This window comes from Alexandromys fortis, unplaced genomic scaffold, assembly GCF_014885135.2.
Source record: "Alexandromys fortis isolate MF-2015 unplaced genomic scaffold, M_Fortis_MF-2015_v1.1 scaffold_375, whole genome shotgun sequence".
In the NCBI taxonomy this organism is placed as follows: Eukaryota; Metazoa; Chordata; class Mammalia; order Rodentia; family Cricetidae; genus Alexandromys; species Alexandromys fortis.
The window spans coordinates 144,021-161,115 of NW_026068279.1; the positions used below are offsets into that span (position 1 = coordinate 144,021).

At 42.3% G+C, this 17,095-nt stretch overlaps 1 protein-coding gene across 3 annotated transcripts in view; it reads right to left on the bottom strand.

Moving 5' to 3' along the window:
• The window catches only part of Frs2 (fibroblast growth factor receptor substrate 2), an 80,436-nt gene that overhangs the window by 61,587 nt on the left and 1,754 nt on the right, over positions 1-17,095 (bottom strand). For 2 of the 3 annotated variants that reach the window (XM_050132133.1, XM_050132134.1), the window contains exon 1: positions 16,924-17,079. The exons of the other annotated variant lie outside the window; for it this stretch is intronic. The gene's annotated coding sequence lies outside the window, so the exon portion shown is untranslated. Of the gene's footprint in view, positions 1-16,923; positions 17,080-17,095 lie in introns of those variants that run through there. 3 annotated transcript variants of the gene reach the window in all.

Below are 17,095 nucleotides of genomic sequence, written 5' to 3' on the forward strand. Positions count from 1 at the left end.
TTCACTGCGAGGACAAGATCACAATGATACATTGACAGTCAGCAGGCCCAGGCATTTGAAGATGACAAGAACAGGAGAAATGGATGAAGTGCTGCTGTAGTATCAGTGAAGGAAGTAGAGTTCCTAAGCAAGAAATGGTGGGGTGCTCAAGGATTCGGACTGAGAAAACAACAGCAAAGACAAAGAAAGCCAATGCATAAACTAGCAATAATTTTTAAAGTAATTATTGTAAACTAAATATAAGCATCGAGCAATTCGACCTCTAGATCAGAACTGTTGAGCACTGGCACTAATATTATAAAGCTTTTCCAGTTACTTAAAAAGATATATCACATTTTAAAAGTTCATGTCACTGAGGCATCAACTTTTACACATATTACAACTAACTTTTCTTCATGGAAAAACTTTCATGAAGAAATGTACTAAATAATTAGAACAGTAAAATAAGGCCTCTTTCACCAACGAGTTAGGAGAAAACAGAAACACTAGTAATTTAACATGAACAGTGAATCATTCATACCACCACTCTTTTGAAAAGCAATGTAATCAAATATTCTATATTGATATCCTTTGATCGAAAAACTAAAATCATACATTGGAATCTGCCCTAAATTAACAACTAAGAACAGGAAGAGGGGCTGGAGAGATGGCTCAGTGGTTAAGAGCATTACCTGCTCTTCCAAAGGTCCTGAGTTCAATTCCCGGCAACCACATGGTGGCTCACAACCATCTGTAATGAGGTCTGGTGCCCTCTTCTGGCGTGCAGACATACACACAGACAGAATATTGTATACATAATAAATAAATAAATATTAAAAAAACAACAGGAAGAAACCTTTATAGGAAGGATATTTTCTGTAAAATTTCCTATAACAGCAAAAATTAAAAACGATGCATTGCTTTACAAGAACATGTATTACAGGCACAAGAGCACAGCTTAGAGACATGGTATTCGTCTAGCGGATACAAGACCTCAACGCTCAAGCCCCATAATGCAAAAAACAAAATACTACTTTTTTTAAAGCAGCAAACAAAACTGGACAGATACTATAAGGCAGGACTTCTGAAATTGATTCCACTGATGACCCCTTTTTGTCCAAGAAATTCTGATGTAAGCTCAGGTATGAAGTGGACATAAAAAGCAAACAATAGTTGATAATACATCATCCCAAAACAATTCTTTGATATATTTTACCATTTACTTAAAAACAAATTTGCATACTAATGAGATGAAAGTGCCCATTTATTTTTACACAATTAAATTTAGGCTGGATTCACAATGTCAAAGAAGAGCCTCTTTAATGTCTTCTAGAGTTGGCTGATACTGATACTTTGATTTTATAATCATCAAAATAGAGAGCAAATGAAGTCCTGAGTCAATGTGTATTGTTGACAGGACCATGGACACGTCAAGAACCCTGGAATACCTTAGACCAATGGGAACAGCAAGACCTTCCCAAAGGCAGAGTACTACAAAAGCTGACAATGTGTGCAGAACTATCAACCACAGCCTCCTATTTCAACAGAGTGGCGCCCAACGTGATGGGCTGAATCCACTTAAAAACCTGAGAAGGCTTAAAAATAAGGGAGAGAGAGTTTAACACAGATTTTTGCTGTTTGTTGGCGGCGTGCTGTAGAGAAATTTCCTGATTCAGCAACAGCAGCAGAAAAAAAGCTGTGTCATTTTAAAGCGCGGCTTCCTGGGGCTGTGCTGCCAGTGTGAACTCTGGTTTTAAAGCATTTCAAGGCTTTTATGGGACTGGATGTTTGTGTTCCCACTTGGGATCAGAAGGAGAGTGCTCCGAGACTGTGCTGATGGCTCAGCGCTCCCCACCTGCACCTGGGCAGACAGCCGAATCAGGCTTAGGCAGGCGGAAGAGCATGGCAGATTAGAACTGTGAAGTGCTCTGCGTGTCAGATTTGGATGTAACTTGGATGAAAAGAATTTCTGTGCTGCACACTCAGTCTCTAATTCTAAGTGCTGAGTGCCGCTCCTACCTGGCAGCCCCAGAGCTAGCACAAAATGGTACGCCCTCCAATTTGAAATTATGGTTTATAAACGTTCTTTTACATTTAAAGGGGGATATGACATAGATATGAATAATTTGCATTGGTATGGATTTTAAGGTCAATTTTATTATATGTATATGTATTTCTGATCTTTATTAAGGTATTGTGATTGTGTAGTTCATTTAAAAATGTAATGTATATAGGTTGTTAATGGATAATCATTAATAATAGTCAAGTTTGTAGTCATGTTAGATTTTCTAGATATATAGATATATATATTTCAGTAAGACCAGCATTCTTCATATTTTTCAAAGGCTACGGAATATGCTATTAAATGTTTTAATAACTTAGGACTTTTCATGACAATGAGACACTCTGCTCCTGGCAGCACCAATCTACTTCAAGAGGAAGATGGGCATCGAAGAGGATCCTTATGGCGTTTGATAGCCGTTTGTGCAAGAAACTGCTCTTGCCTGGACTATTGCATAAACTGGACACAGAGAACCCACAGAGAGAGAACTGCTGAACTTGCCTAAAGGTGAGATGACCTTTTGGGGTTCCTGATTCATGAAAGAGTCTGCAAGACATTCTTCAGGACAAGCAGATAGTGACTGCCTTTGAAATTTCCTGCTTTGTGGAAATGTCTGCTGGAAACTATGGGCCTGTAGGCCAAAGATGGATGCCCCAACGGTACAGAGGAACTTTGGGTGACTGTCCAGGCAGCGAGATGTCTCTGTCATTTCTAGAGTTTGAAAGTTGCTTTTTTCTTGTTTGCTTAGGTAATATTGTATCTTTCTGGACTCTTTGATGGAGTTAAGAATAGTTAGCTATAGTTATAGTTTTCCTTAGTTATGATATAGATTATTGTAATTTTTACTTGATAACTGTTTTGTTATATGTAATTTTGCTATGTTAAGTTAAAGCCTTCCTTTTTTTGTTTAAACAGAAAAAGGGGAAATGATGGAGGAAGGTCATTGGCTAATAAAGAAACTGGCTTGGCCCATTTTATTGGTTAGAACATAGGTGGGTGGAGTAAACATAAGAGAATGCTGGGAGGAAGAGGAAGTGAGGTCAGAAGTAATGCAGCTCCTCTCAGAGCCAGACGCCTCAGACAGAGAGGCATGCTCCACTCTCCCGGGCAGATGCATGCAATGAAGCTCCTCCGACCCAGGATGGACGTAGGCTAGAATCTTCCCGGTAAGCGCACCTTGGGGTGCTTACACAGATGATTAGAAATGGGCTAAATTAATATGTGAGAATTAGCCTAGAAGAGGCTAGATAGAAATGGGTCAAGCAGTGTTTAAATGAATACAGTTTGTGTGTTGTTATTTCGGGCATAAGCTAGCCAAGCGGCCGGGGTGCTGGGGACGAAGCCCCACCGCACTTATTTCAACAGCCTCCTCCTCCCAGATGGCTGCAGCCTGAGACTGTTCCCCCAGAGAGAACCTCTACCAAGATTAGCTAACCCGCTTCTCATACAGTACACTCCTCCCATCCAGATGTAAACACTAAGTGCACTGAGTTCCAGGCTTCTGGGGCCACCTCTCTCTGTACATGTGTCTGCCATTTCTACTCATTCGCTACGGTCCCAGCCATGTCAATCCCAAAGCTCTGCAGGCTGAGGCCCATCAATGCTGAGAATACCACTTCACACTGCAAATGGCAGGGGTGTGCTCATTTCATTGTTACTGTTGTGTATTTGTGGGTCATTGTTTCATTTTCCAGTTTTTTTTTGGAATAAATATAGTTAGGTCATTTCAGAATTTGCTGGAAATTCTGCCATAATCCCAAACAAAATTCATTTCTTTCTGGTTTTTTTTTGGGGGGGGGTCTCAAGACAGTATTTCTCTGTGTAACAGCCCTTGCTGTCTTGGAACTTGCTCTGTAGACCAGACAGACTAGCCTCAAACTCACAGAGATCCTCCTGCCTCTGCTTCTTGAATGCTGGGATTAAAGGTGTGCACCACCACCCAGCTCATTTAACTGTTTTTAAAGGATTTATTTATTTTCATTTATGTGTATACATGTTTTGTCTGTATATATGTGTACCATGTATGTGCCTGCTACTCTTGGAGGCCAGAAGAGAGCATCAGATCCCCTGGGATTAGAGTTACAAATGGTTGTTAACTGCCATCTGTGTACTACAAACTGAACCCAGGTCTTTGCAAGAGCACCAAGTATTCTTGACCACCCAGCCATCTCTCCAGCCCCATTTAACTTTTTTTTAAAGTGATGCTTAAGTCAACAACTCCAGCAAAAGCTTTTTAAATATAGGCATTCTAACACAATACAACCCAAAGCTTTTCTAATTTAACACATCCTGAGGAATGAAGGTAGGGAAAAGTTAAAAGTCTCTGTCTTCTGAGATAGGGAAATGTTAAACGTCCCTGTTTTCTGTAATGAACCCACTGTGTTTCTCTAAGAGCAGAAACTCTGTAGAGGTGGCAAAGCCTCAAAATCTGAGCCAAGGTGGTTTTGGGACCACTCACGGGCACAATAGCTACCCAATGTAAAGTGAGTGTGTTGTGTGTGCAGAGTGAGCGCTGCACTGTGGACAAGCACTAACAAACACCTCAGATTCATTATATGCTTGATTCTGAATTAGTTTCAGGTCCTGCACATTCAGAAACCCTTCACTTCACTGTTACCAATTTTTTTTCAAAATCTGCATACAGTTATGTGACTGAAGTTTTGCTCGAAATGATAATTTATGAAATTGGAGTTATGGGCTGGAGAGATATCTCAGTGTTGAAGAGCAACTGAGGGTTCCTCCAGAACTCCTGAGATCAATTCCCAGCAATCACATGCTGGCTCACAACTGTCTATAACTGTAGCGCCCTGTGACCCAGTACCCTCTTCTGGTATGCAAATGTATATGTAGACAAAAATGCCCAAATATATACATAAATCAATCTTTTAAAAAAAAAGTTGGGTTATAAATAACATAAAATCACTGTTTAAAAAGAAAAAAGCAAACGATCTCCACGCCTGGGATGTCTGGCTTAGCGGCACACCTTTCACCTGTCATGGGGTGGCCACGGCTTTAACCTCAGAACCAAAGAAGAAAACCTCTGAAATAATTATTTTATTCAGAATAGTAATATTTTCTCTATTGTCTAAATTTCCAGAATCTTCTTTATCTATTTTCATCTATTATTACCCTACATCCTCATTCACTTTACCTGAACTGGAATAACATTCTCTCTCCTCCACTCCTGAAGGCATGGCTGTGTTTTGGTTTTTGGCTTCTTTTGTTTTTTGTTTTTTTTTTTTTTCTAGTTTTTGTTTGTTTTTGTTTTTGAGACAGAGTTTTTCAGTGTAACAGCCATTGCTCTGTAGACCAGGTTAGCCTTGAACTCACAGATTCTGTCTCTGCCTTCTTAGTGCTGGGATTAAAGGCATATGCCAGCCGGGCGGTGGTGGCCCATGCCTTTAATCCCAGCACTTGGGAGGCAGAGGCAGGCGGATCTCTGTGAGTTTGAGACCAGCCTGGTCTACAAGAGCTAGTTCCAGGACAGGCTCCAAAACTACAGAGAAACCCTGTCTTGAAAAACCAAAAACAAAACAAAACAAAACCACCACCTGGCTTTTTTTCTAGTTTTTACAGGATATTCCATTCTCAGTTATTTCTCTGTTGCAGTGATAAAATACTCTGGCCAAAACAACTTAAAGGAGAAAGCGATGATTTTGTATCAGAGCTCAAGATTATGGTCCTAAGAGGTGGGGAAGCCACAGCCAAGCTTGAGACAACTGGTAACCACTGTCAAGAAGTAGAGAACAAGGGCTATTGCTCAGCTCACGTTCTCCTCACACAGTCCAGCATCCTAGGTTGGGTTACCATGTCACACACCATGGGCAGGTTTTCCAACTTTAATTGACCTAATCAAAACAGTTCCCCACAGATAAACCTAATTCTAGATAGCTGACAATAGAGATTAGCCATCACACTCCACAAAACTTTTAGAATTTCATGTCAACAAGTTTAGTGGGTATGCACACCTCAACAGAAGCACTGTCATGGTTTGAGGCCAGCTTGGGCCACATAGTGAATTCCAGGCCAACATGGCTTACCGAGTTATACCCTACCTTAAAAATTAAAAAGAAGCCAGGCATGGTGGCACACACATTTGATCTAGCATTTAGAAGAAGCAGGAGGACTTTCGTGAGTTTTAATCAGCATGGTCTACAGGGTGAATTCTAGGCCAGCCAGGGTGAACAAAAGAAACCCTGCCTCAATTAAATAGATAGACAGATTAATACATGAATGAATAAATTGATGAGTGAGTGAGTGAATGAATGGGTAAGTAATGGGGAGGGGGAGGAATGAGTGGAAAGAGGGTAGACAGGGAAAAGAAAAAAAAGGGAAAAAGAAAAAAATTCTATTTTCATTCGTTATTTTACATCTGATGACTAGCATGGCTCTCGATACCTAGTACCTTCCAAGAACTACTTACTACAGTCAGTAGATTGATTCATGGTCTAACTTCTCATTGCCAAGCCCTTCCAGAACTGACTCAGAATAAGAGGCAGAGGTCGCACAGGCCCATGCTCCTAGAGACTCCAAAAGGCTGCAGTGGGAGAGAGAAATCCCGAAACAGAAAAAGGTGAGTCTGGAGAACAGCCAGCTTCTACTGGTTCATGGCCCAAAGGAAAATACTAGCCAGCATCACACCCCAACAGCAACATGGTATCAGTGTAATTCAGTCAACTCCTCTGATTAGCCGAATCTTTTAGATTTATTTGTTTTTATGTATATGAGTGTTTGCTTGCATTCCTAAAGTACTTGGTACCCACGGAATTCAGAAGAGGGCACTGGGTCCCCTGGACTGAAATTACAGACAGTTGTGAGTCACCATGTAGGTGCTAGGGATCAAACCTGGTCCTCTGCAAGAGCAGCAAGTGCTTTTAACAGCCGAGCTAACTCTCTATCCCTAACTACCGAAATCCTAAGGGCTTGTTTAACAACTAGAAAAAGAACTGAACAGATACCAGAAAATCCGCCTGCTAACCTCCATCACTTGATGCTTTTAGATTTTCTTTGCTACATAAAATCTCTATGAAGAGTTGAAGTTACACAAAATAGCAGAAACTCCCTCCATATGAGCCTTAAGCTCTCAACAATTATATACAATTATGTCTATTATAGATATATGCATTATATCTACATTCACATATAAATAGATATTATAATATATAATTACACTGAAATTACTACCTTTTCAGTAATCTATTTTCAGTCAGCAATCATGGATATGTAATGTGTATATTAACTGTACAAGTAATATAAACATTAACAGCAATTTCAAAAGCAACTGTAGCCAATAAAAAGTCTCACATGTACTGGGGTTTGAAATCTACTGCTACCTTTGTCTCTAAGTCTTAATTTCCAAGACTATAAAATAGGCAAAACTGCCACAAGATTAAAATAAAATGATGAAAGTCAGACATGGTGGCTCTCATGCCCATAATAACAGCACTGAGAGGCTGAGGCAGAACTGCCGTAAGTTTCTGGCCAGCAGGGCTAGGATACAGAGTAGTAGGAGAGAGTCAACTTCCACTCTATAACCTAAACACACACACACACAATAAGAACGCAAGAGGGAGAGCAAGGCGATCATGAATTCAAAGCAAGTATGAGCTACTTAGCAAGATTTGAAAGCAAAAACAAAAATAAAAAATATCAACAGACCTTCAACTGAGAAAATGTTCTGAGTAGGGGCTGGAGAGATGGCTCAGAGGTTAAGGGAACTGGATGCTCTTCCAGGGGACCCAAGTTCAATTCCCAGCAATCTCATGGCGGCTCACAACTGTCTATAATTCCAGTTAGAGAATCTGATGCTCTCACACAGACAAACATACAGGCAAAACCAATGTGCATAAAATAAACAGACAAATAAATCTTAAAAAAGTATTTAAGTCGGGCAGTGGTGGCAAACACCTTTAATCTCAGCACTCAGGAGGCAGAGGCAGGTGGCACTCTGTGAGTTCGAGGCCAGCCTGGTCTACAGACCAAGTTCCAGGACAGGCTCCAAAGCTTCACAAAGAAACCCTATCTGGGAAAAATAAATAAATATTCTGAGGCACAGTGGGTAAAAGGACTTCAGAGGTAAAACCTGACAACCTCAATTTAGTCCTGTGACCCACTGTGGAAGGAGCCGTCCTCTGGTGTGTGTGTGTGTGTGTGTGTGTGTGTGTGTGTGTGTGTGTTCAGTCCTTGTGACCCACTGTGGAAGGAGCGGTCCTCTCTGGTGTGTGTGTGTGTGTGTGTGTGTGTGTGTGTGTGTGTGTGTGTGTATGTTCAGTCTTTGTGACCCACTGTGGAAGAAGCTGCCCTCTGGGGTGTGTGTGTGTGTATGTGTTACTTACATATTCACAAATAATAGTAATTATTTAATTTCTAAAAATCATTGAGATCTTGCATTGCTTGCACTTTACAAAAACCTGGGTTCAATCCCTACAGAGCGCGCTCTCTCTCTCTCTCTCTCTCTCTGAATTTCTCGTGTAACAGAGTCCTTGCTGGCTGTCCTGGAACAAACTCTGCAGAGCAGGCTGGCCTCAAATTCACAGAGACCTGCCAGCCTCTGCCTCCTGAGTGCTAGGATTAAAGGCGTGCGCCACCATGCCCAGCATGTTCTCTTCCTTTTTCTGAAACAGAAACTGATCCCAGGATAAGTAGTGAAAGATACCTATGACCCAACATATGGGAGGCTGAGGCAAATGGCTACTAAGGACAGAGGTCAGGCAGTAAAACACTTTCCAGACACATGCATGCCCAGGTTCAATTCCCAGTACTACACACACACACACACACACACACACACACACACACACACAGTAGGGGGGGCGGGAGGGTAGGACATGGGACACAGAGGAAAAAAGGCAGTTCTCACAAGATGAACTGTCGCTCCTAGGAACGTCAATTTTAGCTGAAAGTACTTTACACAGTTTACATATATAAAAGACACAAAATGCAAAATCCCTGAAAATGTAAAAAAATACAGCTTCATAGACATCAAAGACTTTTCAACTTATAAAAGGAATATTTTGGGCTGCTTCCCTACGTTTTTTAAGGGTGCTCATCCAACTCATTTGCCATCGGGAATGCTTGGTAGAAAAAAAAACTCAGCATTATTAAAATAAATGAGTTACATCTGATTTTTTTTTTAGTTTGCCAGAAACAATTAAATACAGGAAAATTCTACGCCAACACCATCTTTAATATCTAAGGCAGTAAACTTCCAAGGCACTTGGATTGCTCCAACTTTACCTCAACATTTTGTTTTAGGTATCCCAACACAAATCCAAGTATTTCTACAAATCACCCAAGTTTTTAAGATTACCCAAGCTAAAATGCTCAAAGAAAACTAATGTTAGGGCTGGAGAGATGGCTCAGAGGTTAAGAGCATTGCCTGCTCTTCCAAAGGTCCTGAGTTCAATTCCCAGCAACCACATGGTGGCTCACAACCATCTGTAATGAGGTCTGGTGCCCTCTTCTGGCCTTCAGGCATATACACAAGACAATATTGTATGCATAATAAATAAATAAATATTAAAAAGAAAAGAAAACTAATGTTATATCTTTTTTTTTTTTTTTTTTTTTTGCAGGGAAAGGGGAGAGGTTGAGAGAGGGTTTCTCTGTGTAGCTGGCTGGCCTAGAACTCACTCTGTAGACCAGACTAGCTTCAAACACACAGAGATCCACCTGCCTGTTTCCGGAGTGCTGGGATTAAAGGTGTGCGCCACCACTGGCTGGCTCTAATATTACACCTTGATTCAGTAGCCTAGAATAGGCTTGTCCCTTAAAGGTCCTGCGCCTCTCCCCCACCCCAAGTGAACAAGGACTCAGTGAGCATCTAGTCAAGTGATGCCATTTCATAAACACTCTTGTTAATCATTGGTCTGAACCCCAGGACTTCTGTGGCTCGCCCTGCATCACCCATTATGCACAGCACTTCACTCTTCCCTTCCTCGAAAAGCCATTTTGAATACTAGTATCTTATTTGTCCAAGGTTTGCTTGCTATTACAAATAAGTCTTTCCTTGCTCTAGTTTCTGACTTTCCTGTGTACAGGGAAAGGAAAGCCAGTTTCTGATATTTCATATGTCAAAGGCAAGTTCTCTATCTTGTTGGCTGATAGACTTAACACCCCATCCCAACAGTTCACTACTTTCTCCTGGGACCCTAAGAAACACCTAAAAACAGTCTGCACTGTTCCTCAAAGTTCACTGCAAGGACCAATTTGGAGGGAAGAGTGAGGCTCGTGAGCTCCTCCAGGGAGGGGTCAGGGTAGAATGAACCCTGAATTGATTGGTGGTGCACTCCTGTGACATAAGCAATTGAGAAATGAAGCAGAAGGGTCACATGTTTCAGGGGAATCTTGGCAGTACAGGGTTCAAGACCAGCCTATACTACATACATGAGAAGCTCCCTGAAAAGAAAACAAACTATATAATCATTACTATTACATCAAAGAACTAATGTGTTCCCTTCAAAATTGGTAAATAATAGTTTTAGGAAAAAAAGGATTATCTTTTAAATTCAACAGATTTAGCCTTATAAAAAGCAGACCACATTCTTATTCCACACAGCAAGTGATAACAGTGACATAGGAGAATGACACTGTAACATACTTCAGCATTTGAGAACCATAGGTCTAACCTGCGAGGTCCCCAGAAGAAAGCAGCTGTAGTACAAGCTGAAAACAAGGATTAACCTCTCCAATAACAAGAAATGGAAGTCTGGAGGAAGTTTGGGGACTCTCCCAAAGTCACAGGTCAAGAATTTTAACTCAGATTTGTATATCTCAGAGTCAATTCCCAAACCATCAAGCTAAACTTTCCCACTTTTATCCAGCCACTTTTGGGACCAATGACAACCAAAGCATTTCCTAGACAGCTGGTAGGAGTGAGAGGTGCATCATGGGCCATTACTCAGACTAAAGCTAAATGGAACTCCTGACCTTTGCCCCATTAACACCAAGCTCACTGAAACTAAACCAAGCAGCCCAGACAAAGCACACACACAAGCCTCCTGCCTCCAACCACACCACTGCAGACCCTATGGACATCCCCTAGTGCCTGGGATGCAGCGGAAAAAGTACTCTTGAAAAGCAAAAGGAAGGCATTTTTTCTTAAGAAATACTTCTACAGCAACTCTGACTAAAAACAAACTTGCCTTTAAAGTGTTACAGCCCTGAGTTTCATTCTGCAAACTATTACAGTGTTTTACAGGTTAAAATACAATTTCTTCCTATTTAACTATCTAAAAAGCAAAGGACATGAAACCCCACAGATTTAGAGCTCTTAAAAATTTTCAAAGTACCGGGTGGTGGTGGCCTTCAATCCCAGCACTTGGGAGGTAGAGGCAGGTGGATCTCTTGAACTTGAGACCAGCCTGGTCTACAAGAGCTAGTTTCAGGGGCTGGAGAGATAGCTCAGTGGTTAAGAACAATGGCAGCTCTTCCAGAGGTCCTGAGTTCAATTCCCAGCAACCACATGGTGGCTCACAACCATCTGTAATGAGATCTGGTGCCCTCTTCTGGCGTGCGGGCATACATGGAGGCAGAATGTTGAATACATAATAAATAAATCTTTAAAAAAAAGAGCTAGTTCCAGAACAGGCTCCAAAGCTACACAGAGAAAACCTTCTCGGAAAACAAAACAAACAAGAAAAAAATTCAAAGTAAAACATAATCTTCACATATATTATATGATAGCTGTGAGTATCTTATTCTTTCATCCCTCTATGGTAATCAGAGCATTTGAATAAAACTGTCATGCTAATCAAGAGTACTTTTACTGGGCAGGGAATGGAGTTTGGTGGTACATCACCTATCTGTGATAGATGTCTATGATGGAAGGCTTGATCAGACACCACAAAAATAAGAAAGGTATTATAAAAGAGCCAGAGGGGAAAAAATATGAATACCATTTTTTACAAAAGGTAATGTTAACAGTCACTGTCATGAGAAACCCAAGTAATGTCTCTGAATACCAGACGTTCTTAATATCGAATTAAAAATAAGTCATACACATTAAAAGAGGGGAGAAAGAATACATCAAACAGCCTCCAAATCTTTACAAGTCACCCAGCAGACAAGCCTAAAGGAAAGAATCGCTCCGGCACTAGGGTGACCAGGCTGACACTCTGAGCCAGTGAGTCTGAGCGCCTGACCTCCCTGGAAACAGAACAATCCTAACACAATATTCTGCTACTTCTTGATTTTGTTGTTATTTGTTTGTTTGGGGTGTGGGCAGGGGTATTTGTTTTAGAGACCAGGTCTCAGGTAGCCTGGGCAGACTTCAACTCCCAGTGTAGCTGAGGAGACCTTGACCTTCTGGGCCCACAACTCCTTCAAGTGCTAGAGTTAGAGACAGGCATAGAGCTTGTCTAACCCACAGTCCAGCCTAAACTATACCCGCAGCCTGCCTCAAGTGGATGTTTTATTTTTGTTTTTTGGGTTTCTGTTACTGTTGTTTTTGAGACAGGGACTTTACAAAGTGCCTGCAATTTACAAAGATCTGCCTGCCTCCATCCTTCGAGTGCTGAGATTAAAGGGCACCACCACAGGTCACAGGATTTTTGAACTTTTTAAAATTAGATTTAGTGTGTGTGTGTGGGGAGGTCTGTGATAGGAAGAGAGGGGTACCATGGCCCATGGCCTGCAAGTGAAAATCAAAGAACAACTTCAAAGTTTTTCTTTCCTTCTACCCTGTGGGTGCCAGGAACAGAACTCGGGGCATCAGACTTGTCAGCAAGCACCTTTCCCTGCTGAATCATCGAGATACCCCTCAACTGGATTTTAATGACAGATTTTTTTTCTACTCCATCTGAATTTATAGCTCAAGGAAACTACAGATTATCTAATTCCTTACCCACTGCATAAAATATACTCAGTGTTTTTCTGTTTTAAACAGATGCCATTTAAACACAGGGTTGGTTTTGCTGCTGTTGCCTTGGTTTTATTTTCTCTCTACACACTCCCTTGGCACTTTAACCTCCTTATACAGATTCAACACATAGATCTGTCTGGATAATCTATTTGTGTTTTCTCTCTATTTGTTTTGTGTATGTCTAGCTCTAACCTCTCTCTTGTACCTCCATTTCCAAAAGCCTTCATGCAGTCCCAGCAGGTAAGTATGTTCAAACCTGGCATGCCAGGCCTGGAAGCACACCCTGGCAACCACAGCTTCTATGGAGAGCTAGGCAGGAGTATGAATGTGAGGCTTTACCCATCTTAGAACAATGGAACCTAATGATGCAACTCATTGCTCACATCCCTAGTAACCACCATCAACAAGATCCAGTTAGAAGGTGTAGCTTTCGGTTTCTGACTCCACTAAACCTTTCCTATCAGGCCCTACCTCCCTACTGATGGGTGCTAGGTAGGCCCTGCTGGCCCTTGGCCCTTATCCTACTATCATCACTCCCAGAATGCACAGCACTGCATTAATAGTTTGCAATAATAAATCATTCTGCACACTAAACTATCACAAGGTACATACTTCTTGTTTTCTTCCAAATGCTGAACTTCTAAATACAGCATCTAAACATGCGCCACAATCCAGCCTTAACTTAAATCCAAACTTCACTTCTAATTCCAAAATAAACCATCCAGGTCGTCTGGTACACTAACTTTTTCCCTACATCATGAGCCTTCTCATCTCTAAAACTGTCGTTCTCTTAACCAGTCACAAACTAATTTAAAATAGTTAAAGAGCAGGGTACAATGGAACATGCCTATAATCCCAAGCAGAGAAGTGGAGACTACAGATCAGAAGACCAAGGCATACTTAACTGCAAAGGAACCTTAGGCCTACTTAAGACGCAGGAGACTCTGTCTCAAAAATTACATGAAATAAATAAAAAGAATACACGTTTATTGGAAGTACCAACTTCCCCACAAGATCAATCTGTTGTTACACTAGCCACATAACTCCAGGGGAGGTCACCAAACATTTGAGACTCAGTATCTAGACTATTCTGAGAGATGCCTACACAGTAAAACCCTGTCTAAACAGAAAGAAGCTTCTATGTTGTTGTGACAATAATAATAAAATTAAGTGCCCAATAAATAATAGCAATGACCCACCCTTAAGTGTTACCATGTCTCTACAGTTTTTCATGACGACTTAAACTAAAACAAACATTTTCCTTTTGTGCAACCCCAAACTTTAGATAAACCCACTCACGTGGTTAAGTATTTACATACATTTCTTCTTTGTTTTCAGAGGCTCTTCCTTTGCTGTGAACAGGGTTCTCTTGCTAGCAGTTCACCATCCTCTTGTCCCTGTTTCCTTTGCCTCTGCATGCACACCATCACATCCAGCCAATTATGTATTTATACTATGAACCTTGTACAAATATCTTACATCCCTACTAGACTCAAATTTCTAAAAACCAGCCTTAATCTTTGTGACTTAGAGTGCCTGACACAGTATTTTTCATGAAGCACTCAACATCTTCATCCAAATTGAGTCCCAATTCAAAGGAGGTTTAGTATTCCTAGACAGTGCAATTCAATTCTTCATGATTTCAACACACCTTGGAAAATTATCAAAACATGAATCTTAAGTTATAATGGCTTCGCCTTTATTTATCCCTACATGGTTCCCTAAAAGAGCCTGACACAGAGAAAATGCTCAATATCATTTGACTTGACTTAAGCAATAAAATTTACAATGCCTGAAAGTATACGATTTTCACCAATTTCTTTTTTGCTTTTATAACTGCCATATTTTTTCCCCTTCAAAATAATTATATCCAGAGTACAAATCCATAACCAAATCTAACTTGACTCATTTTTCAGACTCTAATTTCAACATCCCAATCTTAGGCGCTGAACAATTGAGTATTTCAAGGTAGGTATATAAGAGGCCACATTTTCCATCCAAACCTAAAAGTTGTACATCTTAGCTTTACTCACATTTTCCCCACAAACTTAACACACACACCTTTAGTGTTAAGTATCAATAACATTGATTTGGGTGGCTGGGGAGACGGCTCACAGGTAAAGTGCTTGCTGAGCAAGCATAAAACCTGAATTGGGATTCACAGCACCCACATAAAAGCAGGTCCTGTAGGTCCTGTATAGCATGTCTGTAGCTCTTGGAAGGAGATAGGGGGACACGAGCAAACACAGGAGGATCCCTGGGACTTGCTGGCCACACAGTAGAGCCCAAAACTCCAAGCTCCAGGCTCAAGGACACCCTGTCTCAAATAATTAATAGTAATAAAAACAATGAGGAAGAGGAGGAAGAAGACACCCAATGTGAATGTCTGGCATTACACAGAGACATTTTTTTATTTTGGTTTTTCAAGACAGGGTTTCTCTGTCCTGGCTGTCCTGGAATTCAATCCGTAGAACAGGCTGGCCTCAAACTCACTGAGATTCACCTGCTTCTGCCTCCCAAGTACTGGGATTAAAGGTGTGCACCACCGCCTGGTGAGAAATTTTTTAAATGAAATAATTCTTCCTTTGCATAAGTCAGTTCATGGAACTTGTCACTTCAAACTATCCCCCTTATTCTTGATATCACCTTCCTTTCCAGCGGTAGAGAGAATGACAAGAAAGACAGACAGACCAGACCAAAAAAAGTATAGATCCTAACATAAGCATAATATAAGAAGAGCAGATAACATCACTGGTTTGATGGAAAATGACTTACGTATACTTGACACTGTGACGACACAGGTCGTCTGCAACAAATGAACTTTCTGGTTATAATTTAAAACTCAATGAAAGTGGAAAATATACCCATTATTTGCGACAAACCTTTCACGTGTAGTTTATAACCTAAACTCCATTTACTAACAGTAGTTACAAGATTTTCTTCTCTAGCAAATTCTAAGTTTATTCGAGCTAAACGCTTCATACATTTAAATCAACAAACACACCTCTGCCCAGCTGTAGGAACCTCCGACGCGTTGCAACAACAGCTGGACTACACAAAGAACCTCTGATGAGAAACTGAGGAATATTTTTCTAAGCTCAAGAAATGACAGTTCCAAGTATGAAAGTAAACAAATTTGGGGTAGAAAAGAATACCATTCTCCTGCCCTTTGCAGTCAACTCGTGAAACGTCCAGACTGAACTCCTACAACCGCGACTTCGGTTGAGCACAGAAATTCGAAAGGCCGATTCGGGAATTAGCATCTTTTTTTTTTTTTTTACGTCAGCAAGAACACGGGAAAACTCATCTGAATCTACGATTCTCCTCCAATCTTCGTTTTGTTTTTGTTTTTGTTTCTTTAAGAAGCGACTTCAACAGTTTCAGCTTTCAAGCAGAGTCAAGAAAGACCCTTCGAGGAAAGCTACTGCCTCCGTGACCCTCCGCAGGCATCCAGACCCTGTTAGTTTCAAGCCGAGTCCAAACGGAACCCAGGGGACCCCGACGCAAAACTGGATGAAAAGCCCCGCACGAGATCTCCAGCATCCACACAGGGAGCGCCCCACCCTGGGACCGAGACTACACCCCTGGGACACAGGATAACTGCTGAGCAGGGAAGGGGGGACAGACCCAAGAGGCGACGAAAGTAGGGTACCGCTGTCCAGTGCGGTATAGCTGTGCAGGTTCCCGGCACCGGGGTGCACAGACCCCCACTATAGAGGCGCCGAGCCCACCATAGCCCGATCAGAGAAAGAGAGAGGGATGGGGGGGTCGCAGCGCGGGCGGCCCGGCCCCGCTCCCGAGTCCCCTCCGCGTCCCCAGCTCCGGGAACCCGCTCCTGCCGCGCCCCGCCCACTCCGCGACCCCGCAGCGCGCCTCTCCCCGGGCCCCGCGGGCCGCGCGCGCTCCCCGGCGCTCGACGACCCCCTGCCCGGACCCCGACAGCTGAACCTGCAGCGGACAGCCGGGTCCGAGGGCGCCCGCCCGCCCCGCGCAGGCCCGCTCAGCTTCCCCGGCTACTCACCGCCGGCGCGGGGGCGCTGCGAGGGCGCGGGGCGGCGGCGGCCGCGGAGCTCCGCAACTCTCTCCGCGACCCGACCCCCGACTCGGAGCCGACGGAGCCTCGGCGCCTGTGTCTACCAGGCCTCTCTCCTGCCCGAAGCCTAGACAAGCACTTCCGGGGGAGCGGGGGAGGG